This window comes from Elephas maximus, chromosome 6 (assembly GCF_024166365.1).
Source record: "Elephas maximus indicus isolate mEleMax1 chromosome 6, mEleMax1 primary haplotype, whole genome shotgun sequence".
NCBI lineage: Eukaryota > Metazoa > Chordata > Mammalia > Proboscidea > Elephantidae > Elephas > Elephas maximus.
In genome coordinates, this window is record NC_064824.1 from 40044781 (window position 1) to 40067811 (window position 23031).

The 23031-nt window shown below is 37.5% G+C and overlaps 1 protein-coding gene across 9 annotated transcripts in view; it reads right to left on the bottom strand.

The window, feature by feature from the left end:
* Positions 1 to 2435: 2435 nt before the first annotated feature.
* Positions 2436 to 23031, bottom strand: part of GTDC1 (glycosyltransferase like domain containing 1) — a 513355-nt gene continuing 492759 nt past the window's right edge. For 2 of the 9 annotated variants that reach the window (XR_007517813.1, XR_007517815.1), the window contains exons 16-18: positions 16459 to 16490; positions 15874 to 16046; positions 14146 to 15520 (exon numbers count right to left, since the gene is read on the bottom strand). The gene's annotated coding sequence lies outside the window, so the exon portion shown is untranslated. Of the gene's footprint in view, positions 3824 to 14142; positions 15521 to 15873; positions 16047 to 16458; positions 16491 to 23031 lie in introns of those variants that run through there. The other 7 variants (XR_007517814.1, XR_007517811.1, XR_007517819.1 and 4 more) reach the window with 7 other exon arrangements.

Consider the following 23031-nt stretch of genomic DNA (forward strand, 5'->3'; position numbering starts at 1 on the left):
TTAAGCTTTCCCCTCAAGTTACATTAGGAGTGGATTCGTTTGCTGCCAATGCAGCCTCCTGATACGTTAGCAGGGGCTGGATCAGTTCCTAATGTAGCTCTATGAGAGCAAACAACTGCATCTGGGTTTCCCACAGACTCAGAATTAGTGGTGGATGAACCAAGGTTCAGAAGCACGCAAATAAGCTAACACTCTTTCTTTGCACCTCTTCAAAGGGAGCAAGTGAATTTCATCTGCTCCTCCTTCGTGCCCCTCCACATAACTCTTCATTAGCCTCTGCAATTCTCTTTGCTACTGAACAGCTTGGGATTTCCTTCAGCCAGCACTACAAATTCCCCTCTACCCGCTGTTACCCTCTTCCCTCTCGTTCTGTCTCCTCCCTCCCTGGTGTCCTCATTCACACATACCTTTAGATTGTAGCAAGCCAAATGTTGACCAATAAAGAATAAAAATTTATTTTTTTTAATAGAACCTACTAATTGCCTTTTCCACTAAAAGAGCTGCCTTTTTTTGATTCTTAGAGTATATTGTATGTATTATAAGACACATTCCATGCCCAAAGAATATGAGATCTCATTCAGAAGTCAGCCCAGAATCACAGAAGATGCTACCTCGAAAAACTTCTCTGATGGAATAAGTTTTTTGAAAAGCAAGAATCTTACTTCTTCTTTATCTTTGCATTCCCCACTTGTTTTCTATTAACCTAGTTTACAGGCATTTAAGCAAGTGAACGAATATACCAAATGGGTGCATTATATAACTGGGGAAATATAGCAGAATACAAATAAAGAACAACCAAAAAATATACTTTTAAAAAAAAAGTGAATTATAAGTAATAAAGAAAATACAAGAGTCTAAAAGGCTAGAAGTCTTTGGGGGAAAGGGGTGACATAGAGCAAAAAAAAAAGTCAACTCTTTTAGAAGAGCAATGATGTAGCAGAGGAGATAGTTGGAGATATCTGGGCTAGTAAAAAAAGGAGATAGGGAATTCAAATAGAAGGTCATCATAAAAATATTGACTTTAAAATAATCGCCTAACAAAAGAAAGATTTAGACATACTTTTTCCCAAAGCAGTTTGCCCTTTTGTAATTAGGATCCAATGCAGTTACCGCTAATGCATCCTAATTCATTAGTAGTAAATGTACCTGATTTTAAAGTAACTCTTCCCAACAGCATTAGAAGAGAGTTGTTGGGGCAGAACAGGATATTCTAAAGAAGAAAGTTGACTTTTGTTGTTGTGTGCCATTCAGTGGATTCTGACTCATAGCGATTGCATGTCCCAGAGTAGAACTGTCCCCATGGGGTTTCCTAGGTTGTAATTTTTACTGGAGCAGATCCCTGGGTCTTTTCTCCCACTGAGCAGCTGGTGGGTTCGAACCATCAACTTTTTGGTTACCAGCCAAATGGTTGAACTTTGTACCACCTGGGTTCCTTTGGACTAAAAGTCTCCTTTTAAAAAATTAAAAACTGAAACCAGTGATATATATTCACTGGGACTGACAGATACGTGTGTTAGGCGCAGGCCCAACTGCAGAAGCGCCCCTGAATATCCGGCATTCAGCGTTGTTCTACCATTCCTTATCCCAGTATAATTTAGGACAGCATCTCGTTCCCATTGTCAACCTATTTTTTTCACATTGTTTAATTTAGTTAAAGACAATGCTTTCTTTTCAATATCTTTTATAAAACCACTAAATAACAACAAGCGGATATCTGATGGAGACAATCTTACTTATCAGTCTGTTTTTGAGGAATTACTTTTTATAGAGCTGATTTTTAGACAATTTTGATCTGGACCTTTGAAATGATGAGGAAGGGGACATCCAAAAAGAATAATAAAAACAAGGCATTTGCATAGTCCCAAAGTATCTCCCCCAAGACATTTCTTATTTACAAAGAGAAAAATACTAAGTTTACAGTGGAGAAACTCAGAAATATACCACCTTAACCACACTAAGTCATGCTGACATTAAACACCCAATGACACAATGCACTGAGGATACACTACCACTTTTGTGGCATTTTTGCCAAAAATGCATAACTTCAACCTACTTGTTGCAAAGGATCAGACACACCCAAATTGAGAGGCACTGTACAAAATAACTAACCATCAAAATGTTACTTAAAAAGTGTCAGGGTTATAAAAGACAAGATGAACTGAGGAACTGACACAATAATTACACAGAGTGTGGGATCCTGAGTTAGCTCATGGAATAGAAGAACATTAATGGGAAAACCAGTGATATTTGAATATGGGCTATAAGTTAGAAATAGGTACTATGTCAATGTTAACTTCCTAGTTTTGATAACTGTACCATAGTTAAGTAAGTTGATAACATTAGGTGAAGTGTATATGCTAACTCTTTTATTTTTACAACTATTCTGTAAATATAAAATTATTTCTAATTTTAAAAAAGTCTAATGCAGGCCTTCTTTGTTTTATTTTATTGTGCTTTAGGTGAAAGTTTACAATGTAAATTAGTTTCTCATTCAAAAATTTATACACAAATTGTTTTGTGACATTGGTTGCAATCCCCACAATGTGTCAGCATTCTCCCCTTTTCCACTCTTGGTTCCGCAAGTCCGTTCCTCCTGTTTTCCCATCCCTTCCTGCAGTCTTGTCTTTGCTTTTGGGCACGTGTTACCCTTTTGGTCTTGTATACTCTATTGAACTAAGAAGCACATTCCTCACACGTTATTGTTTGCTTTATCCAAAACCCAATGCGTCAAGTCAATTCTCACTCATAGTGACCCTATAGGAAAGAGCAGAACTTTCCCCTCATAGGTTTCCAAGGAACAGCTGGTGGATTCGAACTGCTGACCTTCTTGTTAGCAGCCAGCCCTTAACCACTGTGCCACCAGAGCTCCTGTTTGCTTTATAGGACCGTCTAATTTTTTTTTTTTAATCTTTGGCTGAATGGTGGACTTTGGAAGTGGCTGCAGTTCTGAGTTAGCAGGGAGTCAGGGGCCATAGTCTCAGGAGTTCCTCCAGTCTCCGTCAGACCAGTAAGCCTGGTCTTTTTTGTGAATTTGACAAAGTAGGTCCTCTTGCATATATTTTTTAACTGCAGAAATCTCATATAAGCAGTGGTTGGGAAGGCACACACAAAAAAGTGTGAATGCATGTCAGAATTTTAGAACTACTGAAAGTGTAACTGGAAACCCTGGTGGCATAGTGGTTAAGAGCTAGGGCTATTAACCAAAAGGTCGGCAGTTCGAATCCACCAGGGTCTCCTTGGAAACTGTATGGGGCAGTTCTACTCTGGAATTAACTCTACGGCAACAGGTTTGGTTTTTTTTTTTTTTGAAAGTGTAATTAAAGAAAACTTAACTTTGTGGTATACAACCCATTGTCTTCAAGTTGATTCCAACTCATATAACAGAGCAGAACTACCCCGTAGGATATCCAAGGCTGTAACTCTTTCTCCTGCGGAGCGGTAGTTAGCTCCAACCGCCAACCTTTTGGTTATTAGCCAAGCACTTAACCACTGTGCCACCAGGTATCATTACTTTGGGGTATAGAATGGTATTAACAAATACATAATGGTCAATCACCAGCTTCACTAGAAGAAAAATAAAGAAAGGTACTTAAAGCGAAGAAAGGTAGCAACAACATAGACTTCAGGAATATCTACTTTTTTTTTTTTTTTTATAGACACTGTGGTTGGTTTTGGAAAAAAGTTGTAGAAGAATCTTTCAAAAACTTGAATGGGAAACACCCTCTGCATTTAGCTTGAGAAGCTTATCCTCTGTGACTCCTTCAGATTTTCACTCCCTGTGCGGAGAGTGGTGACTGGCAAACTGAAGGTGCTCTGTGAATGTCTGTTGAGGAAATGAAGAAACAAATTAATCAATGATTTCTGAAATTTTTGTCATTGACAGGCCTGTCAACTCAGTGGGACATATCCATACATCAGTTCAATCTTCTGCATTCCCTAACCCTAAATAAATAACATTTTCTTTATTAAATACTGTTATGAGCTGTTCCCCACAAATGAACATTCCAGAGAAATGAAGGGCTTTTCAGTTTTAGTAAAATTATCCCCATAGCCTCAGTCTTATGAGAAAAGCATGAGACAAATCCCACTTGAGGGACATTCTACAAAACACCTCACCAGTACTCTTCAAAACTGCCAAAGTCATTAAAAAAACAAGGAAAGTCTGGGAAACTGTCGTTGCCGAGAGGATCCTAAGGACATAATGACTCAATGTAATGTGGTGTCCTGGATAGCATCCACAGAAAAAGAAGATTAGGGGAAAATTGAGAAAATCTGAACAAAATATGGACTTTAACAATAATATATCAACACTGGTTCATTAACTGTAAGAAATGTATCATGTTAGTGTAAGACGTTAATAATAGGGGAAACTGGATATGGTATATATGGTGCTGTGGTATCTTCTGAAACTATTCTAGAAAATAGAGTTCATTTTAAAAATTCAATATACTTTTTAAATAATAACCTAATTTATAGAAACCTTTAAGAAATATATAAGAAATGTTTATACGTTCTTTAAAAAAGCATTTTAAGCACAGTTTATCTTTTCTTAAAATCTCTAGTACATTATGAATATCCATTTTTATCTTTTGTGATAACGCAACCATTCTTCCTTCCTCTCTAACAGTCTGACATAGGTATGCATTTCTTCTACTTGGTCTACTTTTAGCAAAGGCTTCCCTGTTGATACATATAAAGCATTTAGAACCGTGCCTAAAACATGGTAAGTTTACAGTAATATTATTATTATATGAAGATACTGTCACTGATATAAGCAGATCATAAGATTTCACTTTTTCTAGTAATAACGATTAGCTGTAATCTACCTACATTTACTCATCCGGTTGCTGTTGGGACCAAACGTAGACATTATTCAATGGTCCGTCAGGGTAAGGAACTGAGTCTTTTACCATGGAAGGATGAAGCTAAATGATCCACCAGTGAATTTTATACCTCTTGTTTTTTTTTTTTTTTTGTTTAAGTCCCATTAACCCTGCCAAACAAACAAGGGGCTCACACACTCACACATCGTCCCCCAATACCACAGAAACCATCTTCTGTCTTACTATATGCCACTGACTTGCCTCAATCTTCCAGATCAAAAATGTCCAAGGGGGCTACAAAAATGAACACCAAGTTGCAAAGCACCAACATGAGCTGACAAGATGTTAGGGAGGGTGACTGTACATTGCTGCCTTTCAAAAGTCTCTTTCTAGCTCTTAAATATTTCATGTCCCAGAGCCCTTGAGTCAGCGGTGTGGAGCAGGCCATGGGTAACCAGTCTGGATCACTCTCAGGCAAAGTTGTGTACAGAGAAAACCCTTTCAGGGCACTTACGGCAAGCCTCTGCCCAGCTTGTCTCTTGCCAGTCAAAAATGAAGCAGGCAACCCCTTTTGGCAAGTGGCCAGAGGAGGGTGCTCTGTTGTTAGGTGAAGACCCTCCAGGAAGAGAGGGAAACAGACAAACAGGGATCCTCTTTACTTTCCATCTCCCTTCAAACCTGCAAGTGGAGTCGTTGTGGTGTTTCTCCCGTTTTTTTTTTGTTTTTTTTTTTTGTCTCTTCCTGTCACTCTCTAGTCCTCCAACAATAGAGGCAACAATAGTCTTGTCTAAATGATTTCACAGGCTATTATTCAGACACTCAACTTTTAACATTTCAATTTTGTCATTCTGTTTCCACACAAAAGGTGCACTTCTACAGTATAATGTTCTCAGAATTATGTCAATGAGCAGTAATGGCTTTTAACATTAAGTTGATCATTAACAACTACATTATCTGAGGCATAATCAGTACTTCAGCCTTTTGTGTGATTATGACGCTACAGAATTTGAAACTAATAGGAGGATGCACTCATAACAACATATAAAAATATTTATACGGTAATAAAAGGGTAGTGAAAAGCAAACAGTCTGAAACTGTATAATGAATACTAATATTAACTTATATTTTATTTATAAAAAGTGAGCTTCTAAAGGAAAAAAACAGGTAAACAATGCCACTACCATAACATTTCTTTGTTCATAAAGGTTTCCATATTTTATCTAAACGACCTGTATAGAGGTCACTTCAGTGCAGATTTATAAAGAAGAGCATATTCCAAAAAGTGTTTATCTGAAGAACTGTGAATAGAATAGAAAGGGGGTTTTGTGCCATGCTACTGCATCTTCTCAAATTTTCAAGTATTTGGTAAAGTATTTTGATTATCTTGGTGTTGTTTTAAAAGTTGTTTTATTCTCCCCTCTCTCACTTCTTTAGTGATAAATCATTCAGGAAAGAATTATCTATGTTTACCCATAATACAATAGTTGCAACACTACAGCATTGACTATGACGTTCAGTGACACAATAGAACAATCATGGTAGTAACACCAAGTTCAGAAGTCTGGAGAGAAGTCCAACTCTTAATGGACCATGGTTTATATATGATTTTGGATCTTGATTAGGATTTATTAATTGTTAAGAGGAAAAATACCTCATCACAGAATCAAATTAATGCTCCTATAGTCATAAAGAGTAAAATACAAACTTGCTATTCCTATCCTTTGACCAAGTAATCAAACTTTCAGAAATCTATCCTTTAAATAAATTCTAAATTCAGAAATAACTTAGTGAAAAGAGAAGTTTATCGCACCATTATTTATAGCAGTGAATATCAAAAGATTCTAAATTTACCAAAAGAGAAGGATGGTTAAGAAACCAATGGTTCCATTTCACACATGATGAAAGATAATGTAGCCATTTGTATAGTGTTTACAAAAACCATCTAATAGAGAAATATTTAAAATGCTAAGTAAAAAAAGAAAAATACAAAATACATGGTGCATGTGTGCATGTGTGTAAGTGTAAAACACTACAGGGTAGTCCCTGAGTTGTGACGTAATGGAATTATGACCATCCTTTTTATTTATTTTTGTACATCTTATTGTTAGTAATATGTTGCAGCATGTATTTGTTATTATCATTCTCAGATGTCCACTCGCAGATGTTCAATTTTATGATTTACTGTTCAAAACACTGCCAGATTTATAGACACTGTTAATAAAAGGTAATAATAATGAAAACTAAAAAAAAAAAGAGGGATATTCAACTTACATCAGAATCAACTTACAACGAGTTGTCAGAATGGAACCCTGTCATAAGTCAAGTACTACCTGTATTCAGAGAAAAAAAGGAGGGAGTGGCTGGGAGAAAATACACCAAACCAATAGTGTGGTTTTGTTGAGTAGTGGTTTTTTTCTATGTAATGCCAGTTGCCATTAAGTTGTTTCTGACTTATGGCAATTTCATGTATGGCAGAATAGAGCTGCGCTCCATAGGGTTTTCAGTGGCTGAATTTTCAGAAGTAGATTGCCAGGCCATTCTGAGAAGCCTCTGAGTGGACTCAAACCTCCAACCTTTTAGTTAGCAGCCAAGCCCGTTAGCTGTTTGTACCACCTAGGGACACCTCTATACTTTTTTTGCAATTCCAAGTTTCCCTCAAAGAGAATACATTATTTTTACAGTTTAAAAAAGGATACATGTTTATCTATCTTGTTTAGTTGTCCTTATTGGTAAGTATTGAACCAGATACACATCTAACAAGATTAATGTGTAGCTAACCATGATTTTCACTCTTCAGATATTGAAAGGCTATTCTTTGATTTGGCAGCCTCCATGCAGAGTACGTGTGCTATTTGTGGGACATTAGTCTGGCCCCAAATCTTTCCTCTGACTGTCCTCACCTGCATTGTTAAGCCACTGTTGTTTTTACCTCCCCGTGCACTGAAGAATTTTTCTCAGCCCACTCTGGAGTCACCTCATTCAGTTCACAACTACATTTTCCAATTCAGACTCCCAAAATGAACACAAGAGGTTTTATTTACAGAATGGTAGCAGCCTATTTTGAGGGAGGTGAAGACTTTTATTGCCTTATTCTAGGAAACCAGGGGAAATAACTAAAGAATTTTTGTATTCTGATTGTAGGGAGAAAACTTGACATGACATGCTGGAGCGTGAGAAGGCATATGGGACCCCCAAAAAAACCTTTTTTTGGCAAGTGGGGATTACTCAGCAGATGCTTTTTCCTCCAGTCAAGGAAATCTACTTGCTGACCTTTGCAGTCTCATTCTGACTGTTTCACTTTCTAAACATCTCACATGTTATTTCTCCCTCCTGGAGTACTCTCTTTTATACTGTCTATTCTTACTCAATTTTTTTTTTTTTTATTCTTACTCAAGCCTTGTCTCTATCTTTCTTTCAAATTTAGCCCATTGAAAAATAATACATATGAACTAAATACATACATATAACCTATGATACTGCTTTTGGTCATAAAGCACTCTTCCAAAATATAACAACTGAAAATGACTACAACTTGGTAATTTTTCTTAATATTATCAATTCCACAAATTCGTATTGGAAAAACACTAATATATAGAAGCATTATGCCAAAATTATATTAGCAAAATATGGTTAAGATTCATCCTCTTAGATGTATTCTTTAAGACTTCAAAGATACGGGAGAATGCAAACTATAAAATAATTGTTGCTAGCTGCCATTGAGTCAACCCCCAACTCATGGTGATCCATGCACAAATAATAAAACACTACGCTATCCTGTGCCATCTCCAGGATCACTTGTGGATTGGACTGTGTGATCCATAGAGTTTTCATTATTTGATTTTTGGAAGTAGATTGCCAAGCTTTTCTATCTAATCCATCTTAGTCTAGAAGTTCTGCTGAAACCCGTTCAGCATCGTAGCAACATGTAAGCCTCCACCAACAGATGGGTGGTGGGTGTGCGTGAGGTGCATTTGCTGAGTATCAAACCTGAGTTTCTCTCATGGAAGGAGTGACTTGGATAGTGATTTTAGTCAGATGACTATTTCTGAAACCCCAACAGTTCATTATATGGGTGCTCTTTTCTAATTTTTAAACAGTTTTCTTTAAAATACATAGGGGAAAAATACTTAGGTTTACCTTTGAAACAAAGAAAAAACAAATGTATTAAGAAGATCCAAGAACAAATTAAACCATGAATCCATGGGTAACCAGCCTAACAGAACACAAGTCACTAAGCATCAACCAGCAGTTTCTCTGAAGAGCAAATCATAGCAGATCAGTTTAACTTCTCTCCATGATAGAAGAAGACGACATGTGTACACACAGGAAGTCTTTGATTTAACCTTTATAGTTTTCAAGAAGCTTTTGATTTCTGACTTCCACGGTATTGGGCATGGTTGTCGACAATTTTGTTGTACCAGCCAAAATGTGGCCACTTACATTCTCCTGAGTGGTCTATCTTTGCATGAAGACACACTTCATTTGCACCAGGAATCCCATTCCATCATATCATGGTTCCTACCCTGGTTCCATATTCAGTATGTTTGTCCTACCTCCATTACAAGAAGCCATGCAATGAGAAGGCTATCTGAAGACTATAAAATCATGACCTTCTTTCATTCATGAGGTTGTTTAACTCAATAAGGAACTATACTGCCTGAGATTCACTAGTGAAACAGGCAGAGACACTTGCCCTCAAATTATCTCCAAAGATGATCTCTGTATTTTTCATCTCTTGCTGCATAACAAATTACCCCAAAATTTGGCTGCATCAAACAATAAAAAATATTCACACAGTTTCTATAGATTAGGATTCAGGAGCAACTTAGACGGGTGATTCAGGCTTGGAGTCTCTAATGATGTTGCATTCAAGATAGTAACTGGGGCTGCAATCATCTGAAGACTTGACTGGGGCTGGATGATTCTCTTCCAAGATGACACATTCTCACAGCTGGCAAGTTGGTACTGGCTGTTGGTAAGAAGCTGTCTTAGTTATCCAGTGCCGCTATAACAGAAATACCACAAGTGGATAGCTTCAACAAAGAGAAATTTATTCTCTCACAGCCTAGTAGCTTCAAAGTCCAAATTCAGGTCATCTGCTCCAAGGGAAGGCTTTCTCTGTTGGCTCTGGAGGAAAGTCCTTGTCATCAACCTTCCCCAGGCTAGGAGCTTCTCTGCACAGGAAACCCAGGTCCAAAGGATGCACTCCACTGCCTGTACTTCTTTCTTGGTGGTATGAGGTCCCTCGTCTCTCTGCTTGCTTCTCTCTTTTATATCTCAAGAGATTGCCTCAAGACACAATCCAATCTTATAGATTGAGTCCTGTCTCACTAACTCAACTACCTCCCATCCTCCCTCATTAATATCATAGAGGCGGGATTTACAATACATAGGAAAATCACATAATACTGGGAATCATGGCCCAGCCAAATTGATACACATATTTTTGGGTGGACATAATTCAATCCTTGATAGAGGTCTTTGTTCTACTCCTTGTGGGCCTCTTCTCCATGTGGTGGCTAGCTCTCTGCCAAAGAAGCGATCCGAGAGAGCAATGTAGACTCCACAAAGACTTTTACCGTCTAACCTAGGAAGCCATATATCACATTTCCACAACATTTTATTGGGTACATAGGTCATCTAATGTGGGAGAGGGCTTTACAAGGACATGATAGCAGAATTCAAAGATCATTAGGAGTCATTTTGGAAGTCAGCTCCCACAACTTTCATCAATTTCTTCCCTTCCTTTTGTGCACAACACCTCCCATCAAGACGTGGAGTCTGTTCTTTCACCAACTTGAATCTGGCCTAACCTGTGACTATTTTGGCTGGTAGACTACAGTGTAAATGATGTTATGCCAGTTCCAAGTTGGGCTTTAAGAGGACTGCCACTGTATAAGGAGTGTTGGAGAGAGTGGCTATGTGGAGATGTGTTGAGGTATCAGGCATGCATGCAAAAACGGCCATCTTGTTCAACCAGCCTGACTGAGCATTTAGATGACTCCAGTACTCGCTACTACCTGACTGCAACCACATAAGAGATTCTAAGCTAGAATCACCCAGCTGAGCCTAACCAACTCATAAAATAGTGAGGAATTATAATAAATTGATATCTCAAGCCACTAAATTTTGAGACGGTTTGTTATACAAAGAAAGAAAACTGGGACAAAAATTATGCAGATTTTTGTTATTAATTTTTGGTATTTTTTGGACAATTGCATTGCAACATAAGTTTCACAACTTTTGGGGAATTTGGGGGGATTTCTGTCTGGTTTTGGATAACTGATCTACTAGAAGTCTAGAACAATATATAGATAATTACAATGACCTCCTAACTGGTTTTTCACGTTATCCTTACTTCCTACTTTCCATTCGCCAAATAACAGAGTGATCTTCATCAAAACTTGATATATCAAGTCTTTCCTAATTCCCATAACAGCCTACGTCTGCATTATGTTTATCATTGGCATCTATACATTTCTTTCATAGCACTTATTGCACTCTATTTTTAAAAATAATTTGCACATTTACTTTTTTAATGTGTGTCTCTCTCACTAGACTTTACTCTCCTCTAGGCAAAGCCGTAGGCATCTGATTCATTGGTCTACCCTCAGTTTCAAGCACAATGCCTAGTACATAGTGGGTGTTCAATAAACATTTGTTGAATGAATAATTCTCAACACGTCACTTGATTTTGTAATATAAACTTATTTCTTAAGGGCTTTAGTTTGCTTCATTGGGCAATGTCTAGTTGCAAAAGGGAAAAAAAAATATTATTTTAGCAAATTCAGGTTAATTTTGTATTTTCTTACAAATAGCAGAGATCTAGTGACTGTATTGAGAATAGGCCTTCAGATTCTATCTTGTTCACAAATACAAAAAAAAAAAAAAACTCTCCCACCCCTCCTCCTCAGTTCTCATTTTACATTCTAAATTTACCCTAAAACAGTATTTTTATGAAAAACTGATCTTCTACATTCTCTGTCACATGTTTGTATTTATTAACTTATTTAGACTAAGAATAAAAGATTCTCCAGCTCACTTCTTCAGAGACCTTGGAAAGCATAGCGCTATGGTTGATATAATTATACCAATCCCATAAAATCAAAATCACTACCCAAAATCTTCTACACTAATAAAAAATGGAGCCAGACAGACTGTTAGGTAAAGCATATGCTAATAAAGCACAGAAGTGGTTAAACACAAGGACATTTCCCTATATAGGAGACCAAAGGCCCAAATATTCAATAACAAAAATTTTAGCCATATGTGCACTTATGTAGAACAGATTATTAACTGTTCCCCTCCATAAATACAAGAAATGAATTACAATAAATCTGAATAATTTTAAATTATTTTCCTTAAATCACAGTCATTAAAAAGTGATGATCACTCAGTGAAAATACTAATCAAGTACATGTATGACAGAAATACCAAGTTCATTTTGCAGTGTCACATGGAGGTAAAGTCTATAAATGCTTATGCTCAAAAGTATTTTTAAAGTAATTACATTTTTTTATTGGACAACACTTTTAGCATTCTTTTTCTTTTTTTCTTACATATGCTTCTAAGTCTGTGTTTGGAATCCAAAATTTCTAAATTTAATTACAGGCAGAACTTCACGTCTAATTTTGGCCTAAATTACCTTTGAATTCACAGAGACACATGGACGTTTAGGGCTGATAGTTTTCTAAAGCTTATCTAACCCAGTGGTTTTCAAAGTTTAGCATGCTTTGGAATCATCTAGAGGGCCTCTTACAACACGGATGGCTAGGCCCATCCCCAGAGTTTCTGATTTAGTAGAACTGGGTTGGAGCCCGAAAATTTGTTTCTCTGACTGCTGCTGTTGTTAGCTGCCATGGAGCTGATTCTGACTCATGGCGACCCCTTGTGTGCAGAGTAGGTCTGTGCTCCATAGGATTGTCAAGTCTATGACATTTTGGAAGCAGATCGCCAGGCCTGTCTTCTAAGGTACCTCTGGATGGGTTCAAATGACCAAACTTTCAGCTAATAGTCAAGTGCTTAACTGTGCCAAGTTCCCAGATAATGCCAGCAGTGCTGATGCAGAGATCACATTTTAAGGATCCCTGACATAACCTACTATTTAAATTTTACAGATAAAAATATAAAGGCTCAGAAAACTTGAAAGCTTGACCCAATGTTTCTGCCACAATCAGTGGCAAAGGTGGCAAGACAAGGCAGTACTAAAATCCAACTCTTAAATTCTGAGTACAGCTTCTTTGATCCCACTTTCCCAGCCTGAGGTGGATTCAGTACTATTTGAGGTGTTGATGAATAAGCTACAGAAAAAGTAAGTCACATCTGAGGAAAGGGGGAGGCAAAGTAAACATCCTCTTCCCCAGTTGATAAAATTAAAGACATGCAGAACCACACCAAAAATTGTATGATTCAGGTATTTCTTTGTGGCCACTACTCGTCTTTTGAAGTTCATTTCCCTCTAAACATCTAAGGACTTACTTTGCATTCTTACATTGCAACGTCTTTGTTGATAACTTTTCGGTAATTCCATTACAGCAAATCACAGGGTTGTCAAATCTTCAAGGATCAGAAGATCATGAGTTGACAAGTAGCAGATGCACAGAAAGAAGTTTTAAATAACGTGTATTCATTCCCCATGTGGAGCAAAGTAGAATACCATTGCTCTATGATAGTAAAACCAGCCGGGAAGTAACAAGGAATGAAGTTATGCCACGATATTTACCATTTCTACCACTTTTATTCAGTGAAGAATCAAAGAATTCAGAAGAAAGGAAACTCTTAGATTTTCAAACAAGCTGTTTCTGTTTAAGAAGTTTCTGTTAAAATTTAGTATAATTGTGATGTCACTGAGCACAGTGAAAGCTGCAGGCAAACAGAACATTTTCATTGTAATACCACTACTGTAGGCATATTTGAAACACTATAGCTTCTTCAGGTTATAATTATAACTGTTTGTTGCTTCTGTGGTTTCAAAGATAATAGAAGTTGTTCACCAAATTTACACAACACTGATGTGTTGCATATAAAATATAGACAGTCACGTGCAAAATATCCCATTATATATTTTCCTCCTAGAGAGAAACAGCTGAGAAACTCACAGACCATCAAATTATGACTCCGGTGTTTCATTACAAGCAATTAGAGTCCGGAACCCAAAGGTACAACCAAAATGCGTGGTGTAATTTGGTTAAGACCATTTAAGACCTGGGCCACAGGTGCTTGAATCTACAGAAAAGAAAAGAAAAAAAAAATCCTAGTGGCTGTATAAAAAAAAAAAAAAAAATTTTTTTTTTTTTTTTTATATAGGGTTGTATTATTTTATGGATGTACAGAAGCCAGAGCATCAAAGATGAGACTGGGGGGAAAATATCCGTTAAGTAAGGAGAAAAGAAAAAAAAGAGAGATGTAAAATCATACTCGTTCCTTTCACAGCCTTGATGGAGTAGTTACTCTGTGTCAGAAACAGTCCCTCCCTCAAGAAACTCAAAATCTAGCAGGAGAGGTGGGCATGGATTCTTCCCTTCAACAAATATTGAAATAGTGCTATTATGGATTGAGTTGTGTCCCCAAAAAATATATGTCGAAATTCTTGTCCCTGCACTGGAGAATGTGACCTTGTTTGAGAAAATGAGGTTTTTCTTTGCAGATGTCATCAGTTAAATTAACAAAGCCATACCAGAATAGGGTGAGCCCTAATCCTAATCCCTTCTGAGTCTTATAAAAGACAAAGGCAGACCTGAGAACAGAGTCACATGCACATTGGGAAGACAGCATATGAGAATCTGTCTCTAAACAAAGGAATGTCAAGCAAACTCGGGGCTACCAGTATCTTTCCTAGAGCTGTTGAGGAGAGAGCATAGCCCTGCCAAATAGCCTGAATTTGGACTTCTCCTCTCCAGAACTATGAAAAAATAAATTTCTGTCCTTTAAAGCCACCCATTTTGTGTTACCTTGTTATGGCAACCTTAAGAAACTAAGGCAGTGCTAGAAAGAAAGAAATAACAATATGGCCTGTTAGTAATGTTATAGGACAGAACACTGATATGCTCAAAGGATTGGGAAACTGGGATGCTATCACCAATACATGGAGCCCTGGTGGTGCAGTGTTAAGAGCTCAGCTGCTAACCAAAAGATCGTCAGTTTGAATCCACCAACCACTCCTTGGAAACGCTATGAGGCAGTTCTACTCTGTCCTATAGGGTTGTTGTAAGTTGAATCAACTCAACGGCAATGGGTTTGTTTGTTTGTTTGTTTGTTTGTTTGTTTCTTAATGACCAATACATGACAGTTAGCTGGATCTAAAAAATTAAAAAGAAATTTCCATATGGAAAAAGAGATCACCTAGGAGGAAATAAAGCCAAGATAGGCAGGTTGAGATCAGATCCCTTAGAAAAATACACAAACGAATTTGGAATTTGTTTCTAGACAATAGGAGCCATGAAGAGTAGAGGGGAATAAGGAAGTGTAGTTTCTAAGAAACTTAGGAAAACCCACCCTAGTCAAGTGGATTCCAGCTCAGGGCAGCCCCACATATTACAGAGTACAACTGAGCCTCAAAAAGTTTTTCTTGGCTGTAATCTTTATGGAAGCAGTCCTTTCTTCTGCAGCACAGCTGGGTAGGTTTGAACTACCCACCTTCAGTTAGCTACTGAGTGCAAATAGTTTCCACTGCCGGGGATCTTCTTCTGGGAAGACATCTAAAAGTAGTAGAAAAAAAATATATAAGACACCTTTTTGTAATGTCTGGATGAGCTGTTATAAAAATAAAGGACGCCCTTGGAAACAATGACAAGGAATTCAAGGCGTAAAGAGATCTAGAGTGGGATTTTGCCCTAGGGATATCTGCTAATTCTTGATGGCTTAGAACCTGAATTTCAATGAGTCATGCTTTGGAGACAGGACATAATCCCGAAGCAAGAAATGCACATCAACACAAATAATACAATTGGCCCTCCAAATCCCAGGATTTTGCATTTGTGGATTCAACTAACAGCAGATCAAAAATATTTGGTAAAAAAAAAAAGTTCCAAAAAGCAAAACTTGAATTTACCCCATGCCGAGCACTACACTGAATCGACTGGAATGAAGTGATGTGTAGGCATCTCCTGCTGTAGCCTCCCATCATTTCACAGATCCTCAGTCTCTTTCCAGCACTCCTTGATTGAGCATTGTTCTCTTTGCCTCTTATTTGTTCTCCACTTGTGTTGTGTGCACCCGTTGTTTCTGTGAAAAAATAACTCCTGAAAAGTGATGAAGTGGTTAAAGCAATCCCTCCAAGGCTAAGTGTGAGGGGCTTAAGGAGAGCAAGAGGGGTTTCAGGCTAGTAAAAGATACCTGGTTAGCTATAGAAAGCACTGCAGCCTCAAGAAGTTCAAGATTACGGGTGAACCAGCATCAGCTGATGCCTGTGCAGCATCAGTATTCCCAGAAAAGCTCAAGAAACTCAGAGAAGGAAAAGGCTACCTTCCAGAGCAAGTCTTCTATCCTGATGAAACAACTATTTACAAAGCATTGACATTGTATTAGGTATTATAAATAATCTAGAGATGATTTAAAGTATACGGGAGTATGTGCATAGGTTATATGCAAATACTATGCCATTTAATATAAGGGACTTGAGCATCTGCTGATTTACCTGCAGAGGTCCTAGAATCATTCCTGCAGATACTGAAGGACAACCGCATAGACAGAAGGAAACCATGTAATATAAGAGAGAAAATAACAAAATGAAAATCACAGATACAATATGGAGCATCAATACAGCCAAAAGTTAGTACTATGATAAGGGACAAATTTCTAACAAGAACAATCAAGGGGGGAAAAAAAAAGAGAAAGAATGCACTATATATATATATATATAAAATATATGCCAGGAATGACAACTTGAAGAAGAAAGGTGTCTCATTCATCATCAAAAAGAACATTTCAAGATCCATCCTAAAGTACAATGTCAGTGATAGGATAATATCCATACACCTACAAGGAAGACCACTTAATATGACTATTATTCAAACTTACATACCAACTACTAAGGCCAAAGATGAAGAAATTGAAGAATTTTTATCAACTTCTGCAGTCTGAAATTGATCAAACATGCAATCAGGATGCATTGATAATTGCTGGTGATTGGAATGCAAAAGTTGGAAACAAATAAGAAGGATTGGTAGTTGGAAAATATGGCCTTGGTGATAGAAATGCTGCTGGAGATCACATGATTGAATTTTGCAAGACCAACAACTTCTTCATTGCAAATACCTTTTCTCACCAACATAAACCATGACTATACACATGGATCTCGCCAGATGGAATACACAGGAATCAAATCGACTACATCTGTGGGAAGAGACGAAGGAAAAGCTCAATACCATCAGTCAAAACAAGGCCAGGGGCCAACTGTGGAACAGACCATCAATTACTCATATGTAAGTTCAAGTTGAAACTGAACAAAATTGGAACAAGTCCACAACAGCCAAAGTTCGACCGTGAGTATATCACACCTGAATTTAGAGACCATCTCAAGAATAGATTTGACACTTTGAACACTAATGACTAAAGACCAGATTAATTGTGGAATGACATCAAACCTGAAGAAAGCAAGAGGTAAAGACAAGAAAGAAAGAAAAGGCCTAACTGGATGTCAGAAGAGGCCCTGAAACTTGCTCTTGAACGTCAAGTAGCTAAAGCAAAAAGAACAGATTATCCCTCTCTTTTGGAGAAGAGAAAAAGAGGTAATGCACCCTAACGTATTTGATGAGACTAGCACATCCTTTATACCAACACTAGACAGAGTCAGTTTGAAAACAGAAAAATTACAAGCCAATCTCACACGAAAAGGGAAAAATACTAAGATGTATTAACTAAATCTGGGGATATACGAGAAAAAAATACATTATTGGTAGATTGTGATTATTCAAGGAATGCAAAGTTGCATCAGCATTAGAAAATTAATAATTTAATTCATCACTCTAAAAGATTAAAAGGGAAATCAAAATCACCCCAGTAGATGCAGTAAAGTGTTCAATAAAATTCAACAGCCATTCAGGATAGAACTCTTAGCAAACTAGGGCTAGAACAAACCTTCTTTAACATTATAAATTGTACCTACAAAATTACCTACAGCTACCATCACAAAGATTATCTTTAAACTCAGGAATGTGACAAAATTGCTTTCTGTTACTACTTCCATTCACCATTGCACTGGAGAGCCTTACAATAGGACATGGAATGGAAATAAAAGTTATAAGAAAGGAAATGAAAAGAGTAAAATTATTATAATTCACAAACGATATAATTGTGTATATTTTTAAAAACCTAAAGAAAAGTTATTAGAACATTTAATAAAATTAATGCATAAAAGTGAAACATAAGGTCAATTACATTCTATACATTGCAGTAAGAGATAAGGATATATAATTTTTAGGACACTAAAATATTATATAAAATATAAAGTAGCTATGAATAAATCCAACAAAATATATAGAAGAAGATCATAAAAAACTTATTGAAAAAAATATAAAAAGGCTTAAATGTAAAGATATACTATGTTCATGGATAAAAGGATTTGTTATCATAAAGATGTTGATTTTCCCCCAAATTTATCTTTAGATTCAATGCAATTCACATCAAATCTCAACCAGGAAGGACTTCTGCTTCCAGTAAAATGGAATAGATACACTTTTCACTATGACTTCAAGTACAATGAAAATACCCTTGCCATTATACATAAAATAAATATAAAAGACTCTGACAGATGGATAAAAGAAGGTAGACCAGCTAGAGACCACAGGACCAGGGAGATAACAAGGTGAGATAATGAGTTTCCTGGGTTTTCGTTTTGTTCATATATCCTAAACTTAGAACTGAAGAAGCCAGCAAACCAAAAATGTCTATGGGAATGCACACACAAAAGAAGTCCCAACAAAAGCTTTCTCTCTAGCCAAAAGACCAAGAGGAAGCCTAGCAAGATGGAAAAATTTTAGAAAATTACCACTCTTCTCCACCCAAACAACACACACACACACACACACAAAATCTCCATCCCCACCCACACAAGCAAAGGCTGAACTGGGAGCATGGACTTCCACATTTGTCAGACTGTAATAAGGTCAACACCCCTGCTAGATTGGTATCAGAGAAGGTCAAGTGGGCCTTCAGAGAAGGTGAGGGTTTTCAACTCATCTGCTAGTAATGAGGCTTTCCTATCATCATGTCAGGGGAGACCATGTTGAGAGCCTGGTCTTTCATCCCTGTCTATCACTAATACAGCATCTCGCCCCCTCCCTACTGGGGTAGTACTTCAAGAGGCATAGTGAAAAAACCTTCACCACTGTCCAACGATAATGAGACATCTCCACCACAGTGTCATGGAGACCATGTAGCTGTATTAGGAAAGCATGATTTTAAATCCAAATTTTCAAGGAATTCTACTGACTCTGGAGAATACTCTATATATTAAATGACAGGAAAATGCAATAGAAAGTTGAGAATCCACCCAGAACTCCTACACCACCCAGCAGTGGGAGTAATAAGGTGGCTATCTCCCCCTCTACTACCTCTGCCAGAACAGTGTCCAAAAAGCCAGCTAACACAAAAAGTTTAAATAAGATCCAGAGTCTCATAACATAGTATGAAAGCATCCAGTTTTCAACTGAAATCACTTGTCATACCAAGAACCAGGAAGATACCAAACTGAATGAAAAAAGACAACCAACAAATGCAAACACCAAGATGGTGGAAATGCTAGAATTATCTGACAAAGATTTTTTTTTATTGTACTTTAAGTGAAAGTTTACAATTCAAGTCAGTTTCTCATACAAAAACCTATACACACATTGTTATATGACCCTAGCTGCTCTCCCCACGATGTGACAGCATACTCCTTCTCTCCATGCTGTATTTCCCATGTCCATTCAACCAACTCCTGTCCCCCTCTGCCTTTTCGTCTTGCCTCCAGACAGAAGTTGCCCACATAAGTCTCATGTGTCTACTTGAGCTAAGGAGCACACTCTTCACCAGTATTTTATGTCTTACAGTCGTCTAATCTTTGTCTGAAGAGTTGGCTTTGGGAATGGGAATGGTTTTAGTTTTGGGGTAACAGAGAGTCTGGGGACCATGACCTCTGGGGTCCCTCCAGTCTCAGTCAGACCATTAAGTCTGGTCTTTTTGAGGTCTGCATCCCACTTTTCCCTTGATCCATCAGGGATTCTCTGTTGTATTCCCTGTCTGACAAAGATTTTAAAGCAACCTGATATAAATGTTTTAATGAGCAACTACAAACACACCTGAAACAAATAAAAATATTGAATGGCTCAGAAAAGGAATAGAAAATATAAAGGAGAACCAGATGGAAATTTTAGAACTGAAAAATACAATAACCAAATTAAAAAACTCAGTGGATGGACTCAACTGTGTGATGAAGGGGAGAGAGGAGAGAATCAGTGAACTTGAACACTGAATAATAGAAATTACTCATATTGAACAACAGAGAAAATAGATTGAAAAAAAAAATCAAAAGAGCCTCATAGCCTGTGAAACTATAAGAGATTTAACTTCTGTGTCATCAGAATTCTAGAAAGACAAGAGATAGAAGGTGGGGCTAAAGAAGTACTCAAAGATATAATAGCTGAAAACTTTTCGAATTTGGCAAGAGACACAAACCTACAGATTCAAGAAGCTTAACAAACTCCAAACAGGATACAAGATATACATACAAAATTCAATTGTATTTCTATATACTGTCATTGAAAGCATGGACATCGAAACTAAAAATACAATACCATTTATAATAAAAAAATTAAACTAAATACTTAGAAATACTTATATGTAAATATAACGAAATATGTACAAGCCTTGTATTTTGCAGACTATACAAGATTGAAATCAAAGAAGATATAAATAAATGAAGAGATATACCATATCATAGATTGGGACACTTAACATAGTGAGGATGTCATTTCTTCCCAAATTGATGTACAGATTTAAAGCAATTCCTAGCAAAATGCCAGCAATTTTCTGTAAATAGGGATAAGGTTTTTTTTAATGATATGGAAATACAAAGGAAATAAAACAGTTTTGAAAAAGAAAAACAAAGTGGGAGGAATCGATCTACCTGATTTCAAGACTTATGATATAGTTTCTTTATTGAGTAAAGAAAATTAAGATTATTCTGCTGGATATAAATCAGGTAGACACTAAAAGTACTGTTATCTAGGATGCAGAAAACGAGGCTCTAACCTGGGCAATGGAAAGTGCAGATAATAAAAAAGAAATCTTGTGAGCATATAGTTGACAGAATTTGGAGGAAAGAATGGTTGCAAAGATTGAGAAGAACCATTGAGATGTTTTGCACCTGGATTATTAGAAGGATGGTGTCCTAGGCTGGGTTCTCTAGAGAAGCAAAACCAGTAAAGTGTATAAATATATATAGAGATTTATATCAAGGAAATGGATCACACAATTGGCTGGAATGTCCCAGGTCTGTGGATCAGAGCAGAGGCTTCTCTTGATTCACGCAGCCACGGGGGCTGGTGAACCCAAGATCAGCAGGTCAGAAAGCAGGGCTTCCTCTCTCAGGCTGTGAAGACTGATGAATTCTAAGATCTGCAGATAAGCTGATAGTCTAGTCCCAAGAGCTGGAGGTCAGATGAACGGGAGGCAGCCTCAGGATCCAGAGTGAGCAAAAAGCCAGAATGTCTGCTTCTATTTGTATACATGCCACAACCCCGAGGAAATTCCCTTTCAACTGATTGGCTACTCACACCAGATTCTATCATGGGAGTGATCACATATAAACACTGAGAATCATGACCCAGCCAAGTTGATACACAATACTAACCATCACAAATGGTATCATGGATTGAATTGTGTCCCTCCAAAATATGTGTGAACTTGGCTAGGCCATGATTCTCAGTATTGTATGGTTGTCCACCATTTTGGGACCTGATGTGATTATCCTATGTGTTGTAAGTCTTAGCCTCTCTGATGTTAATGACTCAATATACAGTATTAGGTTGTATCTTGAGTTAATTTCTTTTGAGGTATATAAAAGAGATAATCAAGCAGAGAGGAGAGGGACATCACTACCACCAAGCAAGAAGAGTCAGGAGCAGGGTACGACCTTTGGACCTGGGGTTCCTGTGCTGAGAAGCTCCTAGACCAGGGGAAGATTGATGACAAGGACCTTCCCCTAGGTTCAACAGAGAGAGAAAGACTTCCCTGGAGCTGGTGCACTGAATTCTGACTTTTAGCCTCCTAAACTGTGAGAGAATAAATTTCTGTTTGTTAGAGCCATCTGCTTGTGGTATTACTGTAATAGCAGCCCTAGATAACTAATACAGATGGTGATGATGAACAAAGAGAATTTTAGAGAAACCTCTATTTGAGGGGTGAGAGTAGGAATAGGAGTGAGAAATGGAAAAATAAAAAGGAATCCACAAAAGAACAATGTCACAAAAGTCAAAAGAGGATTAAGAAGTCAGAGTTTGGACTGAATAGCTTCAGTCTCTGTAAAGTATAATTTGAGGTCACATGCTGGTATAAAATACAAAGGAATGGTTTTCTGGACTTTAGGAGCGTGGAAAGGGTTTAGAATAGCAGCTGTAGGAAATACAATAGGGAGAAAAAAAAAAAAAAAAAGACTGCTGAGCAGCAATGAGGGCCCAGCTGAGGTTGGAAGGCATGAATTTGTAGGAAAGTCAACTGGCATGATTCATGACCTAGTCCAGCAACCTTGGTTATCATTGAGCAGTTATAAAGGTTGCAAATATTATCATGTCTAAAACACACACACACGTGCACATGTACTCACACCGGGTTTAGGCTAAATAATTTGTCAGAGGTCTATCTATGAGAAACAATAGGCCACAACATTAGGCTTTGTAAACTGTTTTATATAAGGCAATATAATTTCTATGATAATTAAGTATTCCACATAGGCACAGCTTCTCCAGGATTCCGGTTGATCAAAATTTCTGGGACTACTTATAGGATGGTTTAGTGGGACAAGCTACAGTCCCGGCTTCAGCAGTTGACCCTGCGGCTGTAACTGATATTTCTCCCCTTTACCACCCATATGAGATTCTCTTCTCCTTCAGCTAGCACTTTTGCTGGTCCAGGTGGCTTGCCTCGAGGGTCAAGCCCCTATTTTAAACAGCCTTCTCAGGCTATAGTTATTGCGCTTGCTCTTTTACAGTTACAATGGACATGAGTG